Genomic DNA, 13,649 nt, shown 5'->3' with positions numbered 1-13,649 from the left:
GGCTTAGCTGAGATTCAACCCTAGTTCTCGAGAAATCCAGAGTCTACTTTTATGCTTCCCACAGCACTTCCCTTCAAAAGGATGCATATGAATCAGAATCACAAACTGGTTTAAATAATTATACAACATCAAGAAAAGAAACATCATCCAGGAAGGGCAGTTTACTCAGGGGACATCTTTATCATATTTTCAAATATCCGGCTGTCCTTGAGGCTCCTTCTCTCGTCTGAATTTCCCACTCACTCCACAAAGGGGCAATATTCAACAAAGTTAGGTGTAAAGCAACATATTTAGCAGGGATCCCTGAGGGTATCAACCCTTCAACCTTATTAAGCCCTTGCAAGTAAAGACCCTCACTGATAAGTACCCTGAAATATGCTAGGGAGAACAAACATGAATATCACAACAGAAAAGTGTCCTTCAACTCCCCTACCCCATGAAGACAAAAAAGTGTACTCTCAGGGGCTGGCCTACTACTTTGTTCCTACAAGTCAAGTCAGAAAAACAAGAAAAAAAGGAAGGAAGGAACGAAGGAAATGGGATAAGAAGAAAAGGAAAGAAGGGAAATAAAGACAAAAGACTGGCAAACAATAAAGAAACAGGGCCAGGGTTAATGGTCAAGGAAAGCAAGAAGGAAAGAGAAAAGAATGTTCTGAAAGTGAGGACCTTACATTTCCAGGAACCCGGGTCAGGACATGTAGGAAGTCAGAGAGAGACAGTCACTTGGGCAGAGTCACACAGCACTCAGGGCAGAATCACCATTTGTGCTGGACTAACGTTCAGCCACTAGGCACCACTGGGGTGCTGAGTCCAAACTAACTCTATAGGGCTCCAGGATCAAAGACCCATAGATTGCTAGAGTTAAAACTGACCTAGGGCTACTCCTTCCAGAAAGATGGAGTAGACATATATTTCCCTATTTTTTCTGCTAAGTACAAATAAACACCCTAGACATTAAAATAAACATAAGAAGACTCAAAAAGTTAGGAGAAGACAGGCAGACTAGTGACCTCAGGGCACAAGAAACTACACAATGGTGAGTTCTCTAAGTTTTCTTTTTTACCTCAATATTGGATACTAGAGAAGTTGGCAACTTGGAAATGCCAATAAGTGCCAAAAAAAAAAAGCTCCAAGCAAAATCTGTTCTCTCTTGCCAAAGGACTAGGAAAGGAGCAATCTAGCAAGACAGAAAACTTTTAGACAAAAACCACTCAACTCCAGCCAAGACCACAAAAAAGTTGTGGCCACCCCAGCCTCCATCCTCACCAGTAAAGGCCAGATGGAGAGCCTAGATTTCCATTTTTGTCAGGCTGTAAAAAGGCATCCCCAACCCCCTTCCAACACCCTACCTGCAACTGGTGTGCAGTCAGAGAAGGCCAAGTGGGAAGCTGGGGTTTTAATTCTTGCGGAGGAGTAACAGCTATCCCCGACCACATAGAGTGGAGTGGTCAGTGCAGACTACGTGGGGATCCTGGATTTCTAGTGGCACCCCTCCCTTCCTTTCCCTGCTGGGGTGGTGTTAGGGGATCAGAGGAGACCTAGGGGAGAGTTGGGATTACACCACCACACAGTGATAATGAGGCTAGCTGCTCCATCCCCACATCCCCGTGGTGTCAGCGGAGGACATGTGGGGAACCTCAACTACTGTCACTGTCTAGCAATAACAAGAAGTCTTTCTCCCGCAGAGGTATACGCTGAGGCCAGGAGGAGAACCTGAACTTCCATCCCCACCTAGCAATGACAGAGTAATTAATGTATGTCCCCCTTTCCTTTACCAAAGCTGTGTCAGAGAAGACCTGCTAAAACACAAGATTTAAATAAGATCCAGAATCTCATAACATAATACTCAAAATATCCTAGTTTCAATAAAAAATTTATACCAAGAACCAGGAAGATCTCCACTTGATTGAAAAAAGGTAATCAATAGATACCAACACCAAGATGACACAGATGTCTAACATGGATTTTAAAGCAGCTATGATAAAATTCCAGATAGTATTGGAGCTGAATTAGAACCTACCTCTGCTGCCTTTGCCTGAATAGGGAATCAAAACCAAGGAAGAGCTTTCACACTGGGGAAAGAGCTGACTTACCAAAAGGCTATGGCTCTAATCCTTTATTTTGTTTTATGATAATAGAGGGAGGTTGAGAAGGAAGTAGTGATTTTTGTCCACAATTTAATTTTACAAATATCCATGCAAGCTAAACTGGCACCCAGAACAATAAATTGCCTTAATCAAAGGCGTTGACTTGGAGTTAAAAAATAAAATAGGAAAATTTCATAGAAATGTTTCCCTTCTGGAAAAAAAATGTAAAGTATCTTTGGCCTAATTCAATCTAAACTTTCTCCTGAATCATTAGCTTGTGAAACAGCTATGATTAAAACAGTAACTCTCTTTTTCTTTTTAATTAATTAATTTATTTATTTATTTATGGCTGCGTTGGGTCTTTGTTGCTGTGCGCGGGTTCTCGTTGCGGTGGCTTCTGTTGTTGCGGAGCACAGGCTCTAGGCGCGCGGGCTTCAGTAGCTGTGGCTCGAAGGCTCTAGGGCACAGGCTCAGTAGTTGCAGCGCACGGGCTTAGTTGCTCCGCGGCATGTGGGATCTTCCCGGACCAGGGATCGAACCCGTGTCTCCTGCATTGGCAGGCGGACTCTTAACCACTGTGCCACCAGGGAAGCCCAAAATAGTAACTTTCTTTAATCTGCTTCACTGCCTGAAGAATAGTCCCTTTCCCTCAGAGTAAAACAGTACCCAAAAGACCAAATTTTAATACTTGCTTTAATGCAGTTTCACTTCCTTTAGATATATATTTGTAGCTTAAGACAATTAAAAATGCAGGTACATACATTTTTTAAAACACAATAATTGCCTGATTTTTATCTAACACAATTAAAAATATGACATTTTAAGGAACATGAAAGCATAAAATTATATTATAAATTGGAAGACTCTGATTTACCAATTCCCATTTCCAATCAGGTTGACCCCTGAGGAAATCTCTTCTGTGTTTCTGTCTCCCCATCTATAAAATAGAGAAAATAATTATTCTCTACTTTTCTCAAAAGGTTGTTGTTTCAAAGGAATGATATGCATGAAGTGCAAGGTTAACAGAATGCTATGTTAACTTTATTTCATTTCCTTATTTATGCTCCTCTTATTCCACAAAGGAAGAATTAACTAATATTAAATATTTGCTTCTTCAAATTTTATTGAATAAATCTTCCTTCTTGAAGAAAGTCTTATCAGAGAAAGTGTGGCAGTTAGTAAGCTGTTTTCTCTTGGCTTTAAACTCATCTTTCTTCCCTGCTTTGTGATGCTGGCACTGCAACCCTACTTTGCCATTAGGCTCTGGCAGTCAGGGACTCTAGAAGGAATCTGCAGGCTGGCAGAGGAAAAGAGGATGCTCCTTCCTGGCTGCTTCCTGTTTCTGTGAGTATTGCCCAGCTGCGCTACTTCACCCTGGCAGCAGCAGTTACTTGCAGCAGCAGCAGCTAAATCCAGCTTGCAGTTCTTCTAGCACTTGGAGAACCAGTCCTATCATGCTGCCTCAGAGACACCAGCACCAGTCCAGTACCAGCCAGTGGCTCTCCCCCATCAGAGGTGTGGGTCCCAGATCCGCTGGAACCCTTCTGCAAGCTCAGAGACTCCAGCACCAGTTGAGCAGTGCCCCTTCCTTTAGCTTCTAAATTTCAATCATTCCAATCTGCTAGAAAGGAGTAGGAGTTAAACAGGAGGGGTGGGATGGGCTCAGGGGGTGAGGTATGAAATTTCAGTTATGAAAGATGAATAAGTTCTGGAGATCTGCTGTACAGCGTTGTACCTATAGTTAATGATGCTGTATTATACACTTAAAAATCAGTTTAAAGAGTAGCTCTCTCAATATCCTGTGATAAACCATAATGGAGGGCTTCCCTGGTGGTGCAGTGGTTGGGAATCTGCCTGCTAATGCGGGGGACACGGGTTCGGGCCCTGGTCTGGGAGGATCCCGCATGCCGCGGAGCGACTGGGCCCGTGAGCCACAGCTGCTGAGCCTGCGCGTCTGGAGCCTGTGCTCCGCAACGGGAGAGGCCGCGATAGTGGGAGGCCCGCGCCCCGCGATGAAGAGTGGCCCCCACTTGCCGCAACTGGGGAGAGCCCTCGCGCGGAAACGAGGACCCAACACAGCCAAAAGTGAATAGTGAATAAATAAATTTATAAAAAAAAAAACCATAATGGAAAAGTATATGAAAAGAATGTATATATATGTATAACTGAATCACTTCGCTGTACAGCAGAAATTAACACAACATTGTAAATTCACCGTACTTCAATAAAACAAATTTTTTAAAAAAGAGTAGATCTCACATTAAGTGGTTTTATCACAATGAAATTAAAAAAAAAAAAAGTAGAAACATATATATAAAAAGGAACAGTGACCTTAGCAGGGAGACCAGTTTGTGTGAACTTTCTGAAACTAAACACAACAGGTCCCAAAATGGCCAGAAGGGAATTCAGCCTGACCTCCACCTATGCTGTGAGGGGAGAGTGGTGAGAGAAAAGCTGGAGATACAAGAAAGGTCCAGATCTCACGCACCTTGGAAAGCCAGGTAAGAAGTTTGGACATTGGAATAATACAGTCAGATTTGCTTTTTAAAACAGTTACTCTGACTGCTGGGAGGAGAAATGACTAGAAATGACCGGGTAGGAGACATAGATGCCAATTAGGAGAGAGATGATGGTGGCCTGATCTTGGATAGTAACAGTTGGATGGAAAGAAGTGTTAAATAGGCAGTGGAGGTGGCAGGACTTGATCAGGTGACTGATTAGCTATATGGGTAAGGAAGAAGGAAGACCTAAGCATGATTCCCAGGTAGATAGTGTTGCCAGTTACTGAGTTGGAGAACCCAGAAGGAGGAGGAGGTTGGAGGTATAGACAATGCATTCTATTTTAGATGGAAGTTCTAGCAAGATATCCAAGTGTTTCTATGGGTCCAGAGCTCGAGAGAGGGGTCTGGGCCCATTTAAACACTGCCCAGGACTTCCCTGGTGGTCTAGTGGTTAAGGCTCTGCACTTCCACTGCAGGGGACAGGTTCAGTCCCTGGTCGGGGAGCTAAGTAAGATCCTGCATGCCACGCAGCACAGCCAAAAAATAGAAATAAAAGTAAAAAAAAAAAAAACACTGCACAAGTGAGAAAGTGCCTAATTTAGGTAGAAACAAAATCCAGTTTGCTGTTATTGCAACTGTGGTTGTCTTAGGGCACCATAATGAAGGTGACTTAAACAACAGACATTTATTTCTCAGTTCTGAAGGCTGGAAGTCCAAGATCAGGGTGCCAGCATGGTCTGGTTCTGGTGAGAACTCTCTTCTTGGCCTGCAGATGACCACTTTCTTGCTGTGTCCTCACATGGCAGAGAGAGAAAGAGATCTTCCTCTTTTTATAAGGCCACAGTCCTATTGGATTAGGGCCCCACCCTTATGACCTCGATTAACCTTAATTGCTTCCTAAAGACTCTATCTCCAGGTACAGTCACATTAGGGATTAAGGCTTCAACACATGAATGGTGGGGGGCACAATTCAGCTCCTAGCAATGGAGGAATAGGTGGGTTGGGTTATCTCAGCCTAATATTATTAAATATTCAAATGAGACAACTATTTCTCTGTGTCTGGAGTCCATGCTCTCCAGGCCACCTTCTAGTAATCTTGCTTCCAATGGTCTTTAAGGAAAGAAGGCACTGGTCTGGCCAGCGCAAAATCTTAGTATACTTGGTGCACATTAAGCACTATGGCATAATCAGTGTGGGTCAGAAAGCTTTGAGACTGAAAAATTATGGCTCAGCTTTGGACCTACAAAGCTGAGAACCAGATTCCGGACCTTGGTGAATTCATTACAATACATATAACTGCATGAGGTTTCCTAATGGTCAGCCAGCCTCTCCCAGGAAATATTCCTCTGCACCAACAGCTTCTATCTTGCCTAGCTCATTTAAAAGGAGGAAACAACAGAGTGAAAGGGCTTTGGAGCAGGCCCTTGCAGTCCATGTGAATGAGATCCCCTGGAGTTGTGCAGTGCCCATCCTGTGCTGCTGCACACAGAGGCCCTGTTTGTAGTCACCAAAGCAAAGTTCAAATGCCAGTGCTTCTACTTACCTACTGCAGAGCCCTAGGCAAGTCACTAAATTATCTACCTTGGAAAGAATATATTAAGAAGAAATATCCACTTCAGAAAAGTGAATTGAGTGGAAAATGGTATGTGAGCCTTTACCCCAGTACCTCGCACTTGGTAGGCAATCAAAAATTATGGATCTTTTTATTCTTAGAGAGGAAGAAGAATAAGGAGTAATAAAAGTCACCGGTGAGGCATTGCACATTTTGTATCAACATATGATTCTCATTGCTGCCATCCTAATATTGCAATGAAATGGTTATTCAGAACCATTCCCTAAAATCTGCAGGGGCTGTGGGGCATAAGGGGGAGAGCGGTGAATGGAATTGCCCATGAAATGGCGTGGAGTCCACGTTTCTGCCCAAAGGGGATCCATTTTCTATTCTGATCACCACTCCCCCAGCAGGAAGATACTCTTCCTGCAAAATGCAGCTAAAAATGCCCCCTAATTGGCATGAGGAAACTTTCAGGAATCGTGTATATGTTCATTATCTTGATTGTGGTGATGGTTCTATACATATATATGTCAAAACATCAAATTATACGCTTTAAATAGGTGCAGTCTATTGTATATCAGTTATACTTTAATAAAGCTGTTGTGTTTTTTTTTTAACACTCTCAAATCATTGCCACAGTTTGCCAAACACTGATCAAGGTAGAGAATGCCACATGTGGGGCAGGGGTGGGAGGAGAGGGTGTGGTGGGAGATTAGACGCAGGATAAAATGTGCACAGGTTAGAAAGAGATAGTCAGCATTTTCAAGGACGTAGTAAAAGGAATGAATCTCCTGGGAAAATGACTGATCAGGACTGCAGTTAAAATAAACCTGGAACTATATTTATATGGGATTAAAGGCCTAAAAAGCAAAGTGCCATCTCCCCACAGAATGGGACAGAAATGACATGGGACATGGCAAATCCTTAAGAGGAGTCCTTTCACAGTCTCTCCTAACCCATCCTACATGCTTCTGTCAGAGTCATTTTTCTCAAAGATCATTTTCATGGTGAGGTCTTGCTCTCCCATTTCCCGTGGTCCCGCATGACTTACATGGACAAGTACAATACCCATCTTTTCTTTCTCCAGCTTTTCTCCTTTACAATCCAGTCTAACAGGCCCATGGCTCTCCGCGGCACTTCCTCAGCAATCTCCAAGTTACATGGTTCCTTTCCACCCCAAGGCTGCCCTTCCCCCTTTTCCCCTAGAAAGCAAGCTGCCCATCCTTTTAGACCCAACTTAATTTCACATCCTCTGCAAATCCATTCTTGGCTCCTCCACTAGATGATAATTTATCTTTCCTTTCATTAAAAACCTATCTATAGAGACTATATTTCTGAACCCAAAATTGGGACACGTGGATATAGAATTTTGTACTGTTGACAGATGTGAAAGACAATCTGGGAAATGTTGCTTGAATGCTCAAAAACTGGACTCTGGAGGACGTTTTGATAGTGTATGGGGCCAGGGAACAAAATATTTGAAATGGTGATTGTATAGGGCATCCAGAATGCATGGCCGTATCTGTCCTTTGGCTTTTGGCATGAGCTACATACAGTGCATTATTAAATTCTTTTATTCATATTGTTTTTCCAAAACTAAGCTTCAGTTAACTTGGGAAGAGGAACTGTGTCAATATCCAGATGTACTCTCAACACCTAGGCAGGGCTATAGAGCAAAAAAATGGTTATGAATAAATAATTTCAAGTCCATAATCTCTGTGGGAAAATTATTCCCATATAGTACCACTATGATTCACACTTCCTTTTCCATTCTTCTGTGAACAGCACCTCACACCTGGGATACAGCTCATATGAGTGATACAGTGGAGAGGTAGGGTGAGGAACTGACCTTTAAAACCCTATGTTGTTTGCATCATCCTATAACCAATACTTTAGGGAAGGTAAGAAGTAATAATAATAAAATAAGGCACTGCTAAAATGTAGAGTGAGTTTCTGAAACTTTAATATGTGTAAGAATCCCCTGAAGAGCTTGTTAAAATCTGATTCCCGGACCCCATCCCCACAGATTCAGTAGGTTTGGGATGGTGCCTGGAAATCTGCATTTCTCAGTCTCTCAGTCGAGGCCTGATCCTGCTGATCTTTGCACCACACCTTGAGTAGAAATGATGTAGAATGCATGCTGAAGGAAACAAGTGTCACTAAGACCTCTTCGTGAAAGTGGTGGTAGAAATCCAAATCAAGCTATCTTAAGTAAGAAAACAGATTTGTTGAAAGGAAACTGGAATAGGTAGCTCACAGTGTGAGTGGAAAAACTGCAGAAGTGGGTGAAGATCTGAGGACTTCAGGGACTGGATCTGAGGACTCAATCATCATTGGAACTCAGTCTCTCTTTTTTTTTTTTTTTTTCACTTTAATCTGTTTGGCATTGTTCTCTCCTACTACCAGTTAATTATCTTCATATAGTGGACATGGCTGCTGGAAATTCCAAATTCTTATCAAGTTCCATATTTCAGTTATTTATTGCTGTATTACAAGCCACCCCAAACTTGGTGGTTTAATACAACAACGATAATTTATTTTGCTCATGAATCTATAATAATTATTACTGTTACCTATTATTTGGGCAGGGCTTTCATCTTTATTTAGTCTTTGTGGTGTCAGCTGGGGTCCAAAGTCTAGGGGTGACTTGACAGCTGGGATCTGGAACCATCTGAGGGATCCCTCACCCACTTGTCTGGTGATTGATGTTAGCCGTTGATGAGACCTCAGTGAGGTTGTCAGCCGGAACACCTATTCATGACCTCTCCATGTGGCTGCTTAGGCATCCTCATAGCATGGTGGCTGGGTTCCAAGAGTAAGTGTACCAAAAGAATCAGATGGAAAGCACTTTATCTTTTATTATATAGCCTCAGATATCAAAAAACATTTTTTCCACCACAGTCCCAAACTTACCCAGATTCAAGGAGAGGGAACGTAAACCCCATTTCTCAATAGGAGGAGTGAAAAAGTCACATTGTAAAAAGAGCTGAAGTCTGGGAGACATTGTTGTGAGCATCTGTGAAAAATACAGTCTACCACATTTCATAACCTGAGATATTGGACTTTCTCAAACTGTATGAAAAATCCCGGGGGAGAAATTTGACTGACCTGGCCTTGTTCAATGCTCATTCCATTAACCTATTATTGTGTACAATGAAGAGCCTAGCCTGCTCAATGCCCATTCTGTGCCTGGTTAGGGAAAACAGCCAAAAGACATATGTTCACTATAAAATAGAACTTCCCAGGGTTTGGTCATTCTGGACACAAGAGTCTTAGCTATAATAATCAAGAAGGGTTCACAGAGTTCAGATATCTATATGTGAAAACATCTGGAGGAGACTGTTCTCAGAAATGTATAGGTGCTATGGACTGAATGTGTCTCCACTCCCAAATTCATATGTTGAAATCTAATCCCCAGTGTGATAGTATTAGGAGGTGAAGCCTTTGGAAAGTAATTAGGTCATGAGGGTGGAGCCCTCATGAATGGGATTTGGCCCATGTAAGAAGAGACCAGAGAGCTAGCTCTCTCTCTTTCCATCATGCAAGGATACAATGAGAAGTTGGCAGGCTGCAACCCAGAAGAGGGCTCTCACCAGAACTAGACCCTGATCTCAGACTTCCAGCCTCCAGGACTGTGAGAGAGAAGCATTTGTTGTTTGTAGACCACCCAGCCTATGGTACTTTGTTATAGCAGCCTGAACTGACTAAGATAATTGCAACAAGAAAAACCAGTGAAGGAGGAACTATGACTAGGTGTTGGGTCAGTGAGAAGAGTTCTAGCAGTCCTGTAAGTCGGGTGAGTCAGGCCAAGTCCTGGAAGAGGCTACAGGGCCAGAAAGAGTCAACCAAGATGGACAGGGCAGACACACACTTAGGGATGGCAGGCAAGATGCAGAGTCCAGAGAAGCCAGGAAGGGGAGGTCGGTAAGTTCTATGGTGGGGAAAGGGAGGCTCCATGGCAAGTGGGCACAGCGCAGCATACTTCTGCTTATATTATCTCATTAATTCTCACAACAACCCCGTGATATAGATACCATTTCCATTTTCAAATGAGGAAATGGATGTTCTGAGAAACTGAGAAATTCTCCCTAGGTCATCCAAGAGGTAAGCAGTAGGGTTGTTTGAACAGGGACAAGTCAAAGTTATAGGAACAAATGGAATTCACACCAGTAAGCAAGAGACCCAGGTGTGTGCTCTGGTCCTAGGGCAGCCCTTGACGGCTCTCATTCCAGCCCTGCTCACAGTGTGCAGTCTCCAGACCCACATGCAAACCCATGGGCCACAACCCAGACCTACTGAATCAGAATCTCTTGGAGTGTGGTCTATAGACTTTTTAACAACCTGCCAGCTGATCTTGAGCACACTCAAGTCCAAGCAACTCTGCTTTACTCCATTTCATACCCAGTGTTTACTCCAAATAGCCTGGATCCACCCATATAAACTGTATCCAGAACATGATAGACCTTCAGGAAACCTAATTAAACAAGGACAAGATGTTTGGATTACCTATGATTTACTTTATATGTTGCCTTGAGGGTGACAAGAAATCAAATGTATGGACCTATAATGGCTTTACGAAAAGTCTTCCTGCCCTGACTCCTTGAAGTTACTGCTCTCCTTACTGTACATTCCTTAAAATATATAAAGTTTGGACCCCTTGTTTGTTATATTTTACAATTGCCTTATATGTTTGTGATCTGCCCATGCTTATGTCTTACTTCCCAGTTAGGCTGTAAACACTTCAAGGCAGATGCAGGCACAATGCCCTATTAATGTTAACATACCCCAGTGACTAGGAGAGAAGCTCAGCAGAAGCTCACATAAAAGGATCATCTTTGAGCCAATATTTTAGGCACCTGATAAGCATTTTGCTAAATGTTTTATATGCATCATCTCATTTGATCCATACAAGTACAATCCTGTAAGCTGGGTGTCACCTTGAGGAAACTGAAATTCAGCCTCACATATAGGTGGGTAGTGTTAGAGGCAGAAACAAACCCAGGCCTGTGTGATGCCAGAATCCCTGCTCTCAGCAAGTATAATGTAGGATGCCCACATTCATTATGTCAAGGTGTCACTGCTTCTTACAGCCCTTCTGTGAGCATTGGCTGTGTCAAGTGTTTAATACAGTAAGTGCTCTAAAACTGTCAGCTACTTTCAGTATTCAACATTATGGTTTAAAACACCTGGTCATATATATCATTTGATTTGTTTCTCAAAACAACCCTTGGGGTATGTAGAACCCCTATTATTATCCTTAATGTTACAGGTGAAGAAACTGAGGCTCAGGGGTGTAAAGGGCCCAGGTCTCTTTTCCTCCTTGCATCGATCGCTCTTTCCACTCTGCTGCTCCCACCACTTATGTCACATTTCTGTCCAGTCTGGAACATTCCCACCAGCCCTGCAGTTCTGGACTGTTCTCAGTTCGTGCCCTACCAGACTCCCACCTCCAGGGACAAGAGTGAAGACCTTCCTGCAGCTACAAAGAGTCTAAGAAAAAGCAGATACAACTTCTTGAGGCATCAAATTCCCAATCTCTGAAAGGCAGAGAGCAGCTCCGGCGTCTGAGCTGAAGCGCCTAAGGTGATGCCTCCCCAGAGCTTTCTCCTCACAACCTCCTCATCTCCAGCACTGCTGACTCCACTCCAGGCTCACACTGTGGAGACCTCCTCTGACTTGCTCCTCTGAGTTCAAAGGACTTGGGAGCCAATACAGGAAAAGAGTGTCTGCTGATTGGGCTCTGCCAGCAGCAGCCCTGTCCACTTGCGTTTAATCCCCCTGCATGATCAGCTCTAGGGAAAGGCCGCTGTTTGACTTTACCACTCTGGGTCTGAAAAATTGATCCGTGGTGTTCGAACTTTTACCCTTAATAAGGAATTTTTTTTCAAACCAAAATTTTCCAGAGCCCATAATAAAAGAGATAAAAGTGGTAACAGTTTCCTTAGACATTTTTAAATTATTCCATGTGCAGAATCAAATATAACACTTTTTAGGGAAACTCTGGAGAGCTAGGACTCTCCAACAATTTGAAAAGCCCCTGGACCACTGGGCCACTGAGGGCCTGTCCAGCTTCACCCAGAACGTCCTCTGGGTTAACCAGTATGGCTTGTGAAGAGCAGTGTGTTAATCCTTAACTCAAACAAGGTTTTGAAAGGGGAGGTGGTGTCGGTAGCATAACTTGTGGGCCTCACACATTCAGTGTTAGTATTTACTGAGATTTAAGGGGAGGGGACAGATGCTTAAAGAAAAAACCAGTGTTGTTCATATACTACTTTCTCCATGAAGAAAATTCCTTGGGCTCACTCACAAAACCCTTATGTTGTGAATCCCCTTAAAATCAGTTGCGACCCACCCCAAGATGATGCCACTCTCCCTTCCCATCTCCTCCTCTGCTCCCTCCTGCCAGCTTCAGCACCACTGTGTTCTTTTCTCCGTATATAAATTTAGCTTCGAGAAGGATGAGCAAGGCTCATGGCCAGTGTGCTCTCTGCAGGTGGGATGAGTCATCCAGCCTCCAGAGGGGCCTCTCCCCCAGCTTGCCAGCCTGTCTTCAGCTACTCACTGGGGCCTGCTTACACACACCTGAAGGGATGTCTCCTGTATCGTGCTGCTCACTCATCCAGAAAACCGAAACTGTAATTAAATCAACCCAGAAGATGTTCTGTTCCCTGCGTTTGGCTTCTCTTAACTCCAGTTAGCTTTTTTTCCTCCTTTATACAATTTATTCACAATGGGCATATTATTCGGATCAGATGGTCAAAGTAGACCCACTCTGCAGTAAAACAGCACGCCTTTCATTTTTTTCTTTTTTTTTTTTTTTACATATATACACCTATGAAACCACTACCATGAACAAACTTTTCCATTACCCCCAAAATTCTCTCTCCACCACTATCCCCATACAACCACTAATTTCATTCAGTCACTACATGTTAATTTTCATTTTCTAAAATTTATATATATGTGATCATACAATATGCATTTTTACCTGCTTTTTCACTCACATAATTACTTTGAGATTCATTCATGTTGCATGAGTTGCTGAGTAATATCCCATTGTGTAGATATGCCACAATTTTTTTATCCATTCACTTGTTGATGGACATTTTTGTTGTTTCCATTATTTGGCTGTTACAAATAAAACTGCCACATACATTTGTCTACAGGTCTTTGTGTGGACATAAACTTTTGATTTCTCTTGGATAAATAAGCAGAAGTTAAATATTGGCTTATATGGTAGGTGTATGTTTAAATTTTTAGGAAACTGTCAAATTGTTTTCCAAAGGGGTTACGTCATTTTATATTTTATATTCCCACCAGTATGACATGAGTATTCCAGTATATTCATATTCTCATAACACTTCATAAGGTCAGTGTTTTGTTTTGTTTTGTTTTAATTTTTAATTTTAGTGATTCTAATGGTCCTGGAGTGGTAGCTCACTGTAGTTTTAATTTGCATTTCCCTGAAGACTAATACTGTTAGGCATATTTTCATGTGCTTTTGGC

The sequence above is a fragment of the Balaenoptera physalus genome (genome assembly GCF_965194825.1).
Source record: "Balaenoptera physalus genome assembly, chromosome: 15".
In the NCBI taxonomy this organism is placed as follows: Eukaryota; Metazoa; Chordata; class Mammalia; order Artiodactyla; family Balaenopteridae; genus Balaenoptera; species Balaenoptera physalus.
Note: the sequence above shows the minus strand (reverse complement) of the source record.